We start from the raw sequence: 14788 nt of genomic DNA on the forward strand, positions 1-14788 counted from the left end.
TGCTGCGTTCAGCCACGAAACACACAGTCACTACACTTTACCGTTTGTCTTGTGCAGTGCTTTGAGATGATGTGAAAGGCACAAGTTCAGATGCAAGGATTATTATGATTATTACTGTGGATTTGTTTTAATTTCCCCGATTCAAAAATGCACGAGTTGGGACTTTTCGTCGATAAGGGTATTCTTCTCGTCCTTCAGGCCGAGGTCACAGAAAACCCGCAGCCTCGCAAACAGTCTCCCGAGCGGCGCGCGAGGCAATGTGGTGCTCGAACAAATTACCTTTTCGCAGAGATTTTGTACAACGTTAGATACTAAATGGATCGGAACTGGCGTTTATTCGTCCGAGCACGAAGGGCAAGAGGAAAGGAACAAAACAGAGCCAACCGAGAAAAAAGGACTCCCGTGTCCTTCCTCCCCTGAAGGCACCGGCCTCAGTTGGAGCATCGATCGTTCACTGGGACGTCTGATACCTCGGTCAATGGTCGTTCCTCATGTGTGAATCTCGACAGCGAGGTGTCAGTGGCGAGTGGAGCGGGGGAACGGAAGTAAATTGCTTCCTAACCTTATCAGGCTCGTCTTGTGTTCAAGTACGCACTTTGCTGCAGGGGTCAAAGATAACGATTGGGAAGCAAGTACGAGGGCCTTAAGGTCAGACGGGACCTGATGTGAGGCTGCAGTCACACTGTCAGCCCCGGCCTGGTTTTCCAGCTGGATGTCTCATTACTTATAGCAGGGTTCAGAGATTATACAGCCTCCTCCATGTTGCTTTCAATTGGTGGCTGGGGAGTAGGGTGGGGGGGGGGGGGCGAGGGCTGGTGGGGGGAACAACACCCCTATTTGGGTTTTTCTGTATATGCATTGGATGACAAAAACCGTATCGGACGTTTGCCTTTTTAACTTTATTACAAAGGAAAGCAAAGTTGCGCGGTTAGCTCACGAGTAATGACCTTGTTAATAATAACAATAATAATAATTATTATTAGGAATAATTATAGTAAGAGTTAAAAAGTAATAAACCTCCTTCCTAATTTGCAGGTCGTGCCTGAAGACCTTCCTCTTCGACCGTGTCTACGGTCACCTGCTCCCTCACCCCCACCCCCCCACCCCACTCCCGGCTTGGAGTGAGCGAACTAATCAATCCCTCGGGGAGGCGTTTCGAATCCAGCTGCAACCTCCACTCGCGAGTGACAGCTCCACCTGTCTGGGCTGCGGAACAACTGAGGGAGGCCTCCTCTGCTCCAGCCGTGGAAACACGAGCCAAAGCCAACAGCTGAGCCTCAACGGCTGGGGCTCAAAAGCACCAATGTCCCGTCGCACAATGGGAACTTTCAGGCTGGACCCCACACCCCCCCCACCCCCCACCACTCCCCCACCAGTTGGGCAGGTGCCAGCTGCGTTCCGAGGATCCGTTGGCCTTTTTCTCGGGTGTGGAAAAGCCAAACAAGTGGTCAGCGCGGCTGGACTGGGGCGGTGTGCATCTGTCTCTCCCCTGATTCCCATCAGCTCCGACAGGCTGTCTTCCCTGAGCTCTCGGAAACAAAGGGGCCCCTTCATACACTGAGCCCCTCTTCCCCCACTCTCTCTCTCTCTCTCTCTCTCTCACTCCCTCCCCCCCACTGTCAGGGTCTGTGAATTACGCACACACACAAACACACACACCGCCTCGTTCAGCAATGTGTCACCCAGCTATGAGAAGCATGTTTACTTTACGCTATCAGTAGGCAGCGGATTATAATTCTGTCCCAGGACCCCATGATACTGGATAATGCGGTGATTAAGGAGTAGCGACAGAATGGAATCATAACCCTCAGGACACTGTTGCTCATTTCGTGTTTAAACGTTTTATTTCAGGGCGGTGGGTTACTTATCTCGTACTTTTTCTCTTCTACATTATACCCCTTCCTTCCCCTCTCCCCACCTGCCCGCATCATGTCTTCCACCCTTGAGGGATACCCTCTTTCTCCCTCTCTCTGCCTCCCTCCCTCGCTCCGACCCAGATCAGCTCAAGCAACGAGGTTGATTGGCAACAAGCATTCGGCGCAGATGCTGCGCTTTGGCCACCAGGAGGCGCTGACCCAGAGCAGTTTCCTTCCTCTCGGCCACTCAAAGCGGCGTTCGAAACTTGAATCGTTATAAGATGTCTCATCACGCGTAACAATTGCCTCGCTGGGGGTGGGGGGGGGGGGGGGGGGGGTGGGGAGTGGGAATGGAGGGGACCTCAAGCCTTTCCTTCTTGAATTAGACTAAGTCAGTGCCGAGCTTGACAGTCAGTCTTGAAGGAATGTGTGCTGGTCAAGCCCAGGTCTCCCAAGCCTACGGCACACTCCATTAAGGTGACGTGCCGTCAATCCCACCCCATTAAGCCATAAAGCTGCCCAGGGCAGCACGGTCCCTCCTGACACAGAAGATTCCGTGGAGACTGATGAGTTTCCCTCCGGGAAATCCTTCTGCGAGAGACGAGAGTTCAACAGAGATTGTGTCAAGCTGTGGCTGATGTCTGTACATCGCCAGCCATTAAGGGGCATCTCAATTTTGTTCCTGGGAGAGATCTTTGCTTCACACAGAGAGTTGTGAGGATGTGGAATGCGCTGCTCCAGAAAGCCTTGGAGGCACGTAAACAATCAATTGGGATGTTCGAACAGGAGATGGCTGGGTACTTGGGGAGTTAGAATAATATATCATAAATAATCCTTCAATCTGATCTAGCGCCTTATCATGTCATTGAGACGTCTCAAAGTTCTTCACACAATATACTGTAAAGCGAATTGACTGTGTATTTTGTATAAACTGACGACCAAATTGTTATTGTTACTTTTGAAGGAATTATTAACCTCAAAAAGCGATCCACCAATTGACTACCAACTACTTACTGCAAGGTAAACAGAGGGTGTGGAGTAAGGAAACTTGCCCACTGTTTCGTCCTGCCCGGGAATCGAACCTGGGTCCTCTTGCTTGCGAGGCGAGTGTGCTAACCCACCCTACAGGACTCCACTACGGTATTGGGGTACCCTAAAATTAGGGTATTATAATAATAACCCTTGCATTTGGATACCGTGCCTTTTGAGAGGGTGTCTCAAAGCACTTCACAGGATATTACTGCGAAGTGTAGTGACTGTATATTTTGCAGGCGGTCGCATTGACTTTTTGACCCGTTAGGTATTAAGTGTATCAAAGGACGTGAGGAAAATAGGATGAAAAACTGTTATTGTGACCGGTGTAACAGGTTTGAGTTGTCCTGATCCTGAAGCTCCTTTCATTTATCACGGAAATGAGCGCACAAAAAGGGCCTTTACAAAAGACAATTAACAACAACAACAAATTATATTTGCATTGCGCCTTTTCATGCGGGGAGGATGTCCCAAGGCGCTGGAACTACATGCAACTGCAAAGAAAAATACCCCCTAATTCCAAACAGTTCTTCCTCGTTAATCAACAAAACTTTTGTGCTTTGCTGTCTTTCTCTGCATTTGCGCAGACAGCACCACTCTGTATGCGAGAGAGGAGAAGAGAAGCCAGCCGAGGAAACAGTTATGTATCTCTTTCCCTCCTCCCCTCCCCTCCCACCCCCACCATCGCCCATCCACTTTATAACCGGGCCTCATGTCAAACCAGAGCTGTTTCCCAATGAAAATATTTGATATGCGATAAATCACAGATGGAACGAGGGCGGAGATGAATGGGTGCCTGTAGGAAATAGCTGATGTTCTCTCGTATCAGACAAGAAGCCTTGTATAATAAGCTGTGATGTATGTCACCCATCACTACTCGGTGCAAAATCCGGTGTGATGTGCAGATGCAGGAAGCACTCATTCCTCTTTAGTCCCATTAGTTTGTAGGCCGAGGCACTGTTTCTTTCACGGGGATAACATACCACACGCACACACGCACACAAAACTAGTCAACCCTGAGGACAGGTGGGGGAGATACTAACTCACCCCAGGATCCAGTGGTGCGTTTACTTCTGAATTAATGAACGTCTGTTTGGATTTTCGGGTCATTTGTATACGGCTAATACAGAGGAAAACAATTTCTGTCGCTCTACGTCTGGCTTTCTGTTTGTTAAAAAACCAAACAGAACGTTGAATTCTAACGTTCGAGCCCCACAAAAAGACGGTTTGGGTGTGACCGTGTGTGTAAATGTGAAAGTTGTTGCCGACTACAGATTGGACCGGAATTAACACAGATAGAAAGTGTGCGGGTGTGTAGATGCGATAGTGTGTGTGATTGTAAAAGTGTGTTTGTGTGTGTGTAAATGTGACTGGGTGTGTGTGGTGTGTGAAACGTGTGTGTAGGTAGTGTGTAAATGTGTGTGTGTGTAAATATGAAAGTTATAATAATAAGGGGTACAATTATTCCACCCAACGACTGACTGAAAGAAACTGAGGACAGCTGCAATAGAAGGGAACATGTGAATCCCCCCTTCTCCCCCCACCCGCCCGGCGAAGACACTTGCCCTGAGTCTAAAATGCAAACACAAGGACTTTACACCACAACTGCACGCAGTTATCAGCATTTGTTCATTCACCTCCCGGCTGTTTGCGGGACACTGCTGTGCGCAAATTGGCTGCTGCTGAATTCCCACCCATCCCCCCAAAGTACACAGTCACTGTAAGGATGTCCCCCCTCGCGCCTCGAGACGTCCTCCTGGCGTGAAAGCCGCTACACCGCACGCAAGGACTATTAATTATTACCACGGCTTCATCACCGCGGCGGATTTTAACACAGATCGTGCGGCTGGGGAGCTTACAAAGGCTCGGAACGTTTGCCACAGCCGCCGCAAGACGTGGGGAACCTTTCTTGTTTTGCTGGTGAAATAGAACCGGGCTTGCAGAGTGTGAATCTCACACCAAGTGACATTGCGCTCTGACTGTAAGCACAAATGCCCCGGGTGAGGGCAGGTCACAGCGCCCACGGTGCAAGTTGTATTGTATTATGCCTCATGCATTTTGTATTACAGAATAAATAAAATTCAGCTCAGTCGATGTTAAAGTGTATCGCTGGAGGCACTGGCTTCATCTGAAATACATGACCGGGGAAAGTCATATTCCACTTGCTGCATAACCAATCGTTAAGGACAGGGAAATGTTACAGAAATGAGCGCATTTAAAATTCAGCTGACGAGAGCGAGCTGTAGAGCTGTGTGTGTGTGTGTGTGTGTGTCTGTGTGTCTGTGTAGTGTGTGTGTGTGTCAGATCATTCTTGTTGTTGTGATTTTCACCCCTTTCCCCCCCCCCCATCGCACAGATCGGCATTAAATCAGATGCACATCAACAATTTAACAGGGGGAAAAAATAATATTGCAGCAACTTCGAAATGGTGATGTTTTGAGATTCCATCGGAGTGACTTGTCGGCTGCCGGTTTCCATGACAATGGCTGAACTTTCGCCATTGCGGGAAGACCTGAGGGGCAGAGCATAAAAGCCGCGATCCCCATTAGGGGAGCTGGGGGTCAGAGGGTTCAAGCAGCGAATCCATTTTTAATGGATTATGGGTCGCCTGCAAACCCACGCGCCGGCTTTTCTAATTAAAGATATTAATCCCTTCGACTGGAAACAAACCGAGTTTGGTAAACGCATCTGCAACAGGGAGGTGTCCCAAGGTAACTGCGTGCAGACACCGAAATCGTGCGAGACTGGTCTTGCGATCAGCAGGACATTTTCTTTCATGCCCGAAGTGTGCGTAGGAAGAATGTTTTTAACGAATGGGGATGGAGGGCTGGGGGCAGGAACTTGGCACATTACGAAGGAGTCAGAAAGCCCCGTGATTTGTAATAAGCCTTATGTTTGATATAGCGCCTGATCCAAGTCATTGAGACGTCTCAAAGCGCTTCACAGGATTTACTGCGAAGCTCGACGACTGTGTGCTTTGCAGGCAAGTGCGGCAGCCAGTTTGCCAACAGCAACATCCCAGAAACAGGTCATGAAGGCGGTGACCAATTTTATTTTAGGAGAGCTCGTCGAGTTTGGGCTTTGCCTCGCAGGGTCAAAGGGAGCTGAGTGGGATGACTCCCCATAACCCCAGTCACTGGGCAATTTAGGGAGTTGTTGGCCAGGACACCGGGAAAGAGAAATTCCTTTCATTTTCCAAACAGTGCCAAGGGATCCTGAACATCCAGTATATCCTGTGAAGCGCTTTGAGATGTCTCAAAGACGTGATAAGGCGCTATATCAAATGTAAGGATTATTATTATCGGTAATCTCTTTCGCACTGCGCTATTGTGAGCACGGTTGAGTACGTTCGACATCTCATGTAATGGGGGCAGGAAGGACAATTGTTTTATTGATAATTTCTTGATGAAACAACACATTGCAATTAAACTGATCACAGTTCAGTGCGCCTCATCAGCCCCTAATGGGAAACTTTAGTGCCAGGTCAGTCCCAGGAATTGCATTGTAACTATTTTCCCATGAGATAAGCGGCAGCTAATTTTGACATCATTTGCTCAAGTAACACTAATTGCAGCCCTGACCTAACTTGCGGAATAGTTACATCAAAGGAAGCCACCGGCACATTTAGCCGGTGCAAGATTGTGGATACACTGGCTCCTTCGGGCCATGAGCTCACCTATCTCTGTGTCCGTGCTTTCAGGCATCTTTCCACACCCCACCCCTCGAGGCTCCCATCCCTAGATCAGGTGGCCGACCAAGTTCTTTCGAGACGTTCTCCCGACGCGAAAGGCTCTGTGTAAATTGAAGTCGCGTTGCATTACAGCGCAGCTCAGAAACTAAGACGAAGAGAGGTGCATTCGGCAAAAGAAGTGGGGGAAAAAAAAATACCCTCTTTATTATTCCCTCCTCCCTCCGCGAAAAAGAAAACGGCTCTGAACTTTAAGCAGCTGGGTCCAGATATAACAGTTATAAGGAGATAAGAGGCAGAGGATTTTACTTGCCCTACGTCACCCCAGTACAAGCAACATGCATTGAAACGGATGAATAGAGGGCTCCTTGGTGTTAATCCGGTCACTCGATTATTCCGAAATGCAGGCAGTCAGGGAGTGAGACCAGAGTGCATCGAGACAACCCCCTCCCCCCATCCCAATTCCCCCCCCTGCCCCCTCACTGACACGAAAGTATGGATTATTGTTATTATTATTATTATTATTAGCTCCTCTGTTCAGTGCTTTGGTTTGGTCAGGGTGCCCTAGAGAAGCTTACCGCGAACGGGTGCCCTGCCCTGCCCCCTGCCTCCTCTACGCTGTGTAAGTGGACCGATTATTCCGCGTTTTGTCTGTCGAAGGCAACCTCGCTGTGAAGAACCTTTGCTCGTCACGGTGCAAAGAAATCGAGTTGACTCAGTGCTGTTGGCTGCCTCCCACGCGCACGACGGAAGATGAAAGGGCGATAGAAAACCTTGCAGAGTCTACCCAACAGTGCAGATCCAAAGGCAAGAGAGAGAATCCTAAACACTCGGCACTTTTGAGTGATCGAGATGGAAAGTGTACATTGCACATTGCGTGGCAGCGCTGGGCTGGGCTGGGCTGGGCTGGGCGAGGCTGGGCTGGGCTGGGCTGGGCTGGGCTGGGCGAGGCTGGGCTGGGCGAGGCTGGGCTGGGTGAGGCTGGCAGCTATGCGTTGTGGTTTTACTCCGAGGCAAAGCCACAAAGATCCATCATCAACAGTGGTCAGTTTCACATCCCTCGCCCGCGTTCTGTCCCATCATCGGCGGCCGGGCTTTCAGCCACCTTGCCCCCACTCCCCCTGCCCCGCTGCTTGAAGAGTTGCAAGGCACCTTTAACATCCTTTAAACAGAGAGGAGTCTATTGTCTCCCGGTTGAAGGACAATAGTCACCTCGGAAAACACTGCGCACTCACCCAAGCACTGCACTGGAGCAACAGCCCTCGACTGTGAGCCCCGAGGTGGGGCTTGAACCCACAATCATCTGACGTAGCGGCAACCGACTGAGGGAAGCTTTCAATGATTTGGGTTTCTGGAGCAAGTCAATTTGTGATCTCCTCTGGTTTGGTTGCCTCCCCCCACAACCCCCCACCCACTCCCCCCTTCACACACACACACACAGTATCAGAAGCCTCTTACCACCCTCCCATTGCCCATAAAACGTTCGGAATCGTTCCCTGCCTCGGGGTGGATGCCTTCCAGCCCGTAATTACAACGTCCTGGTATCAATCGCTCGAAGCTTTTAGGGGGAGAAATCCCATTGATAAACACACGTCGACGAAATTTGTTACACCAAGCTGCAGGAGGGATTTCTGCGCTCTCGGTACGACCCATTCCCTTTTCCCCGATGCAATGAGCTTGCATGGGTCAGTGCACGCATTAGACCCCGGGGACAAGTGGCGATGGCACAGCTGCTGGGACACGTAGAGTGGGGGGGGGGGGGAATGGGGGGGAGCTTTAGTCAATCTCCCGTCTCTCTCTACTAGAGCGGTGCTCAGCGCCGAGCAAACATCAGCAGCGAAGGACACTCTGCGCGGCTGACACATGATCATGTGCGCACTGAGGGTTTAACAGCGATGGCAAAATGACTGCAATTTTATTGAGCGATGATCGGGACCTGATTTCCAGGAGTCATGTATTTTACATCACAATGTACATAGTTTTAACAAGTTAATTGGCTGCTACTTACTCCTGCAATACACCACTCCCGCCTCGCTTGCTTGGCGTCAAACCCTGTCCCTGTAAAGCGCTTCAAGATGTTAACCCACGTGAAGGGCGCTATATATTTCCGAGCAATTGTCGTACTCACTTACAATTGATTTCTCCTTAATAACTTCCCACCGCGCAGGTAACACTTTCTGGACGAAACCAGTGAATGGTCACACCGGCACAATCCCTCCCGCCCCACCAGATAAAATTGTTTCCCTTCATGGCTGTTCATGGGACGTTGCTATGTGCAAATTGGCTGCCACATTAACTCACAGTCACTACAGTTTACAGTCAATCCCGTGAAGCGCTTTGAGACAACCTCCTGACGTGAAAGGTTCTGAATCCAATGCAAGGATTATTATAATTTTTCGTTCCGACAAAATATTTTACATATGAAAGGAAGACTTTTACACGTTAATGTGTTAGTTATCCTGTTTTTTTGACCTAAGCCTCATTGTAGGGCTTAATCAAAACCAGCATTGTGGTTGCACTAAAGCCACAAGCAGGATTGTCTTGTGGTACAATACAGAATTTCCTTTTATGTTACTTACACGTTATTTAGCAGTTTGGAATACACACACAGACACAGACACACGCACACACAAAAAGGTATACGTTCGCCCTCCCCGCTCCCACCCAAACAATTTGCCGATCTTTTGAACTAACCGAGAGACGAACAAACAGCCTGAAACGTCCAACGTGGTCGTCGAGGTTGCCGTGTGTTGGATAAAGAGCTTTGCCCGAGCACAATGGGCCAATTACTGCTTTCAAAAGACGCACGGCAGACTGTGCCAAGGAGCGTGAGCAGAGACACAATGCAGCGAGCGTTCGGTTACAGTTACACTCTGACCTGCCAGGGTTGCTGACCTCTGAGAGATTGACTGTAACGTCTGAAAGAACGAGCCCTCTCGATCAGCCTGCTCACGCACGTTTGGGCGAATTAATTGCTTCCAAAACCCATCACCTGTTGGCAAAGTTCTGTTCTCAATAAAAAAAATAACAGCAAACAGAATGACAAGGTGTGCTCTGTGCATGACAACATGCCTTGTGTTCGCTAGCAGATGGCACGTTCCTAAAGTAAGGTCACCTGTGAAGTTATGTATTGGAGATCTGCTGAAACTCTGACTAACTTAGGAACGCACTGGGGTCTAAAGCTTTTTTGTCTACACAAACATTTTTTGGCTGCTGAGTTTCGCCCACAAAATACACAGTCAATCCACTTTACAGTGTATCCTGTGAAGCGCTTTGAGACGTCTCAATGATGTGATAAGGCGCGATATCGCTCCTCCTCGCCCGCCTCCTCTTCGGCTGTCCCTACTCGTGCCCTCCCCGCTCTCCATCCCCCCCCGATCCCAACCACCAGCTCAGGTGCGGATCCCTGAACTGTCCAGAGCCTTGGGACGTCCTCCTGACGTGAAAGGCGCTGTACGAATGTAATTTGATGTTATCTGTTGTTGATATCAAATGCAAGGATTAGTATTATTATTATTATTATTATTATATGGGGAACCCAGATTCGAGTGGCAAATTGCCCGGGTTGGGGGAATTTGAACCAAAACCCTGAATCTCAAGCACGCGTGGATTCTGTTCTCTGTTAACACACCAGATTGGGTGTGCAAAGATTTCGTTTTGAAGCCCTTCAAATGTTCACGGCGGTCAAAGCTAATTTCAGTGAAACCACAAAGCGTTGTGCGGGTTGGAGTACTTTAGATACCCGTTTCCCCCCGCCCTCCCCTCACTCACACGCACCAAAAAAAAAAAGAGCGTGAATTAAAGTCTCCCCACTGAAACATGGCTTGTTTTCAGCATCTCCGATTCAGTCCTATCTCAGGGCTTTTAAGAGGTTAAAAGTGACCTTGTTCTAACCTCCATCCGCAAGCAGAGGTCTTAAATTACCAAGATGATTTGAATAGGAGGCAGTCCCAACTGGAATTCAACTCCAGTGCTGAGTCCATCAATGCCCAGACTCCCCACCGGCTCCCAAGAGGTTCCTATAGAGCTGGAATAGAGTTCTTTAATCCCAGACTTGGCCTGTGTCCCACTAATTCATTCAAGGTTAAGGTTTTCAACGACAGCTGTTCGTGTTCAATCTCAATCTCGACGCTTTGAAGAGTAAGGTAACACCTGACGTGGTCGCGAGGAGAGAGAGAGAGAGAGATTTTTTTTAATGAATAAAAAGATAACCTTTGAAATGAGAGATGCACTGTGTTTATCGTTGCTCTGCGACGAACTCAGCTGTAAAATTAACGTGCGGTTATCTCAACCTCGGCATTTGGGAGTGCTCCGCCCGGCCTCCCCCCCCCCATTTTCAAGGCAATTTGAATATGCAGTTGTAAATTTACCATCGGCCTCACTTTACACGGAAGCCCAAGTGTTGAGGCATAATGGCTCCTGATCTGTGTAACAAGCCAGTTAGCATTAGCTTTGATGAAGCTGTCAATCCCAGCAGGCAAATTGAAACTACATTTTTTGCATTCATTTATATTGAATAAACACTGTTCATGTCAGTATCAGTACGCAGCGCCCAGCCCAGTTGGTTTGCTTTTTAATTTGGAAAAAAACCCAGCAACGACAACTTGCATTTACAGAGCGCCTTTCACACGCCTTTCGTCTCGGGAGCGCGTTGGCAGTGGCGGAGCCTGAGGCTGTGTCGGGGAAGAGAGGGCAGGTGACACGCTTAGCAAATCTCCTTGTTACCGTAAACCTAACGTGGCGTCCCAGAGCGCTCGAAGTTGCATCAGTTGGGACCGTACGTTTCGTATGACTTATGCAACGTACGAGTTACGTGAAACGTGTGAATAATAAGAAGTTCAATGGGATTCGGGACAGACGTGCGACTTGGGCGATTGTACGGCTTATACAGTGCCTGGGCGCGAATCCGCAGAGGACAAGAAATGGTGATTTCCACCCCCCCCCACAACGCCAACGCCTCACCTCTCACCGTGTTAACAGCAATTTGAGAAGCTGCTAGTTTTGTTCAACTGAACCCACACGCGTACGCACTTAGATGATAAGCAACCTTTCGGGGCGTCAGCCATCAATAGTGTGGTGCTGTCTACGGGGGTAGTACATCTGGGCGACCAGGAGGTATTATAACAGTGTCATATTCAAGGACTGAGATGTGCTGGAAAGCCTGTGTTCAGGTTGCACAGTGCATGAGAAATCACAGCTCTAGAATGGTTGATTCACTGCTTTGCTATTCACACGTCCATTCCAGTCCCTTTCGTCTTTGTGCCTCTGTCTCGTAAACCTTCTTACTGACAGATTAAACTTCCCAGGAGTCTGAGCTGTACACACAGTAATGAAAGAAGTGGTATAATGAAGGATTAATGCTTTTCAGCCTCGCTCCCTTGTGACCGGAGACAGAGAGAGAGAGAAACGCAAGAGAGTGAGAGAGGGGGGGGGGAGAAAAAATCTCAAATTAAAAAAAATGAAGTCTTTAAAAATTGCGAAAACAAGACCCAAAGGAGTTTTGTGGCAAGCGGTTTTTCATAATGGATGCAAATAAATAATATGGGTAAACTAAAAGCATTGGCCAATGTGAAGACTCTCATTAAAATATTTGCATGTAGTCAAAGGTGGATGTTGTTTCAGATTGGGTGCCAGCCTGCCTCAGTTGGAAGCAATTTCGCCTCCGAGTCAGAAGGCTGTGGGTTCAAGCCTGGGGTTGGGTCCTTTGAGCTCACAAGTCTAGGCTGACATTCCAACGCAGTGCTGGGGGGAGTTTTTTTTGGGGTAGGGGGATGTTCTGTGTTGTTGGGAGGTGCTGTCCCGTCTGTCCCTGTTCAGGTGGACGTTAAAGATTCTCTGGCAATACTCGAAAAGAGAAGGGAGTTTTTGCCCCGGTGTCTGGGAGAGTTGAGACACGCAGAGTGGTTCCCATATTTTCTTCTTTACATGGGGGAAAAAAATAATAGGGGAGAATTCCCGCCTGTCCACAGAGCTGCGAGTTTTTAGGACAACACAAAATTGCATGAAACTCCTTGAATTTCCTTGCTTTCAGCACTTCGGATTAAATCTATTTGCCGAGTTCAAAAAAAACAAGTTAAAAATTATAATAATCCTTGTGCTTGATGTAGCGCCTTGGCACATCGTCGAGACGTCTCAAAGCGCTGCACGGAATATATTGTAAAGTGAATTGACTGTATTTTGTGGGCGAAACCTCGACCGAGACTTGTTCTTTGCACAAAAGCAGCGAAAGAAATCTAAAACACGTAAACGCAACCCACTGATCAACGTCTGTGGGTTTGTCAACAATGCGCTAAACCAGGAAGCTGCTCGCTGGTCACTTATTTTTAAAAACCCCTTCTGGGAACTAGAAATCGCCAATTACTGTAATTCCTCACTCTTGTCGTCCAAATCGTGCATCAACCCTCCTCCGTCTCCCAAACAGTGACAGTGACTGTGTCACCTCCTTGGAGACCTCTCGCCTGCAAATTTGAATGCCCGTCGGGGTGGGGGGGGACTTGAACGCACAACCGTCTGATCCAGAGGAGAGAGAGAGAGAGAGAGAGACAGAGAGAGCGGGCGACAACTGAGCCAACCGAGCACATTACAGAGCATTAGAAGCCCCCAGTAAGAGGATTTGAGTGAGAGAGTTGAATATGTAATTCAGTGACTTTGCAGAACAACCTTTCAGCGCGGAAATATTATGCAGAACATCCCACTCATCAGGTAATTTTTTTTTCAACTGGGTGTCGACACAGGCTTGGCACCCCTGGGTGAGAGATTGATCGGGAGCAGGGAGAGGTAGGCAGGGAGGACACATCAGTCAAGGGTTCCTGACTGCTCAATGCAAACTGCAGGGTTGTGAACACTGAATGAGGAGGTTCAGCTGTACTGCCCCTCGCAGTCAAAGATCCTGTGGGCACCTATTTCCTAAGATCACTGATAATAGTCTTGCCAAGGTACTAGAGGGCAGCTGGTGCCCGCAGAACGCAGAACCTTATGCCAAAAGAGAAACCGAGACTTCCGAAGGAGAAGATTCAACCGGAGAACAATACACAGTGTGTATTTTACATTATAATAATAATCCTTGCATTTGATAAGAGCGCCCAATCACATTGTGGAGACGTCTCAAAGCGCTTCACAGAATATACCGTATAGTGAATTGGCTGAATATTTTGTGGGTGAAAACCGGGGTCACTGCAACAAGTGGCGCTATAAAGAGTTGTTATAAAGATCCAATGGTATTGAACTTTTTACATTCTCCGCTTCTCGATTTTCGAACTGCAGAGGCTCCAGGATACATTTCTGACGGGAGAATTTGCAACAAATTCCCCCAGTAAAAATCGATGGCGGCGTGAAATGTAACCCCTTGTTTTAATGCATGGGTTTCTCTCCTTTCGGAGTCCTGTAACATATCGGACTCAGGAGAGGACCCAGGTTCAATTCCCGGGCAGGGTGAAAGCTTAGACAAGTCTCCTTACTCCGCCCGCCTCTGTTTCTCGAGAGGTAAGTAGGAACCCGGTTGTTCGTCGAATGGCAGATCGCTTTTCCGGGGGGAATAATCCCTCAAAAAAAACCTAAAACAAAATGATCCTAATTTAGTCACTCAATCCCGCGACTGTTTGTGGGGACGCTATTGTGCGCGATTGGCTGCCGTGTTTCGCCCACAAAATATGCAGTTAATTCGCTTTCCAGTGTATCCTGTGAAGCGCTTTGAGACGACGCGAAGCCGTGATAAGGCGCTATTTCAAATGCAAGGAGTATTATTATTTTTATTATTATTATTCATTCACAGCAGCCTCCTCTTTCTGTATCTTACAGTCCTATTTTACCAGCCTTGTGTGGCCCTTTGCAATCCGCAGCACCAACCAACTTGGAAATCTATCATTATACCTGCATGATGTAGGGGTCGGATTCACAACCGTTTGTAACGTGAGCCATTAATATCGACTCGGGAGTCACAAACAGGGAAATGCTGCCAGAAAACAGAAGCAGAAGCAAGGGATGCAAGAAAATAATGATAGTAACCCTTGCAATTGATACAATGCAAGATATACTTATGGAAGATATAGTGCAAGATATCAATTGCAAGGCTTATTATTATTATAATACGCCCAAAAAACATACGGTCAATTCACTTTACGCTATATTCTGTGAAGCGCTTTGAGATGTCTCGAAGACGTGATAAGGCGCCGTATCAAATGTAAGGATTATCATTATTATAAATGCCTTTCAC

At 48.2% G+C, this 14788-nt stretch overlaps 1 protein-coding gene across 1 annotated transcript in view; it reads right to left on the bottom strand.

Moving 5' to 3' along the window:
* Positions 1 to 14788, bottom strand: part of LOC103182525 (plexin-A2) — a 192229-nt gene that overhangs the window by 86704 nt on the left and 90737 nt on the right.

Source organism: Callorhinchus milii, unplaced genomic scaffold (assembly GCF_018977255.1).
Source record: "Callorhinchus milii isolate IMCB2004 unplaced genomic scaffold, IMCB_Cmil_1.0 Scaffold19, whole genome shotgun sequence".
In the NCBI taxonomy this organism is placed as follows: Eukaryota; Metazoa; Chordata; class Chondrichthyes; order Chimaeriformes; family Callorhinchidae; genus Callorhinchus; species Callorhinchus milii.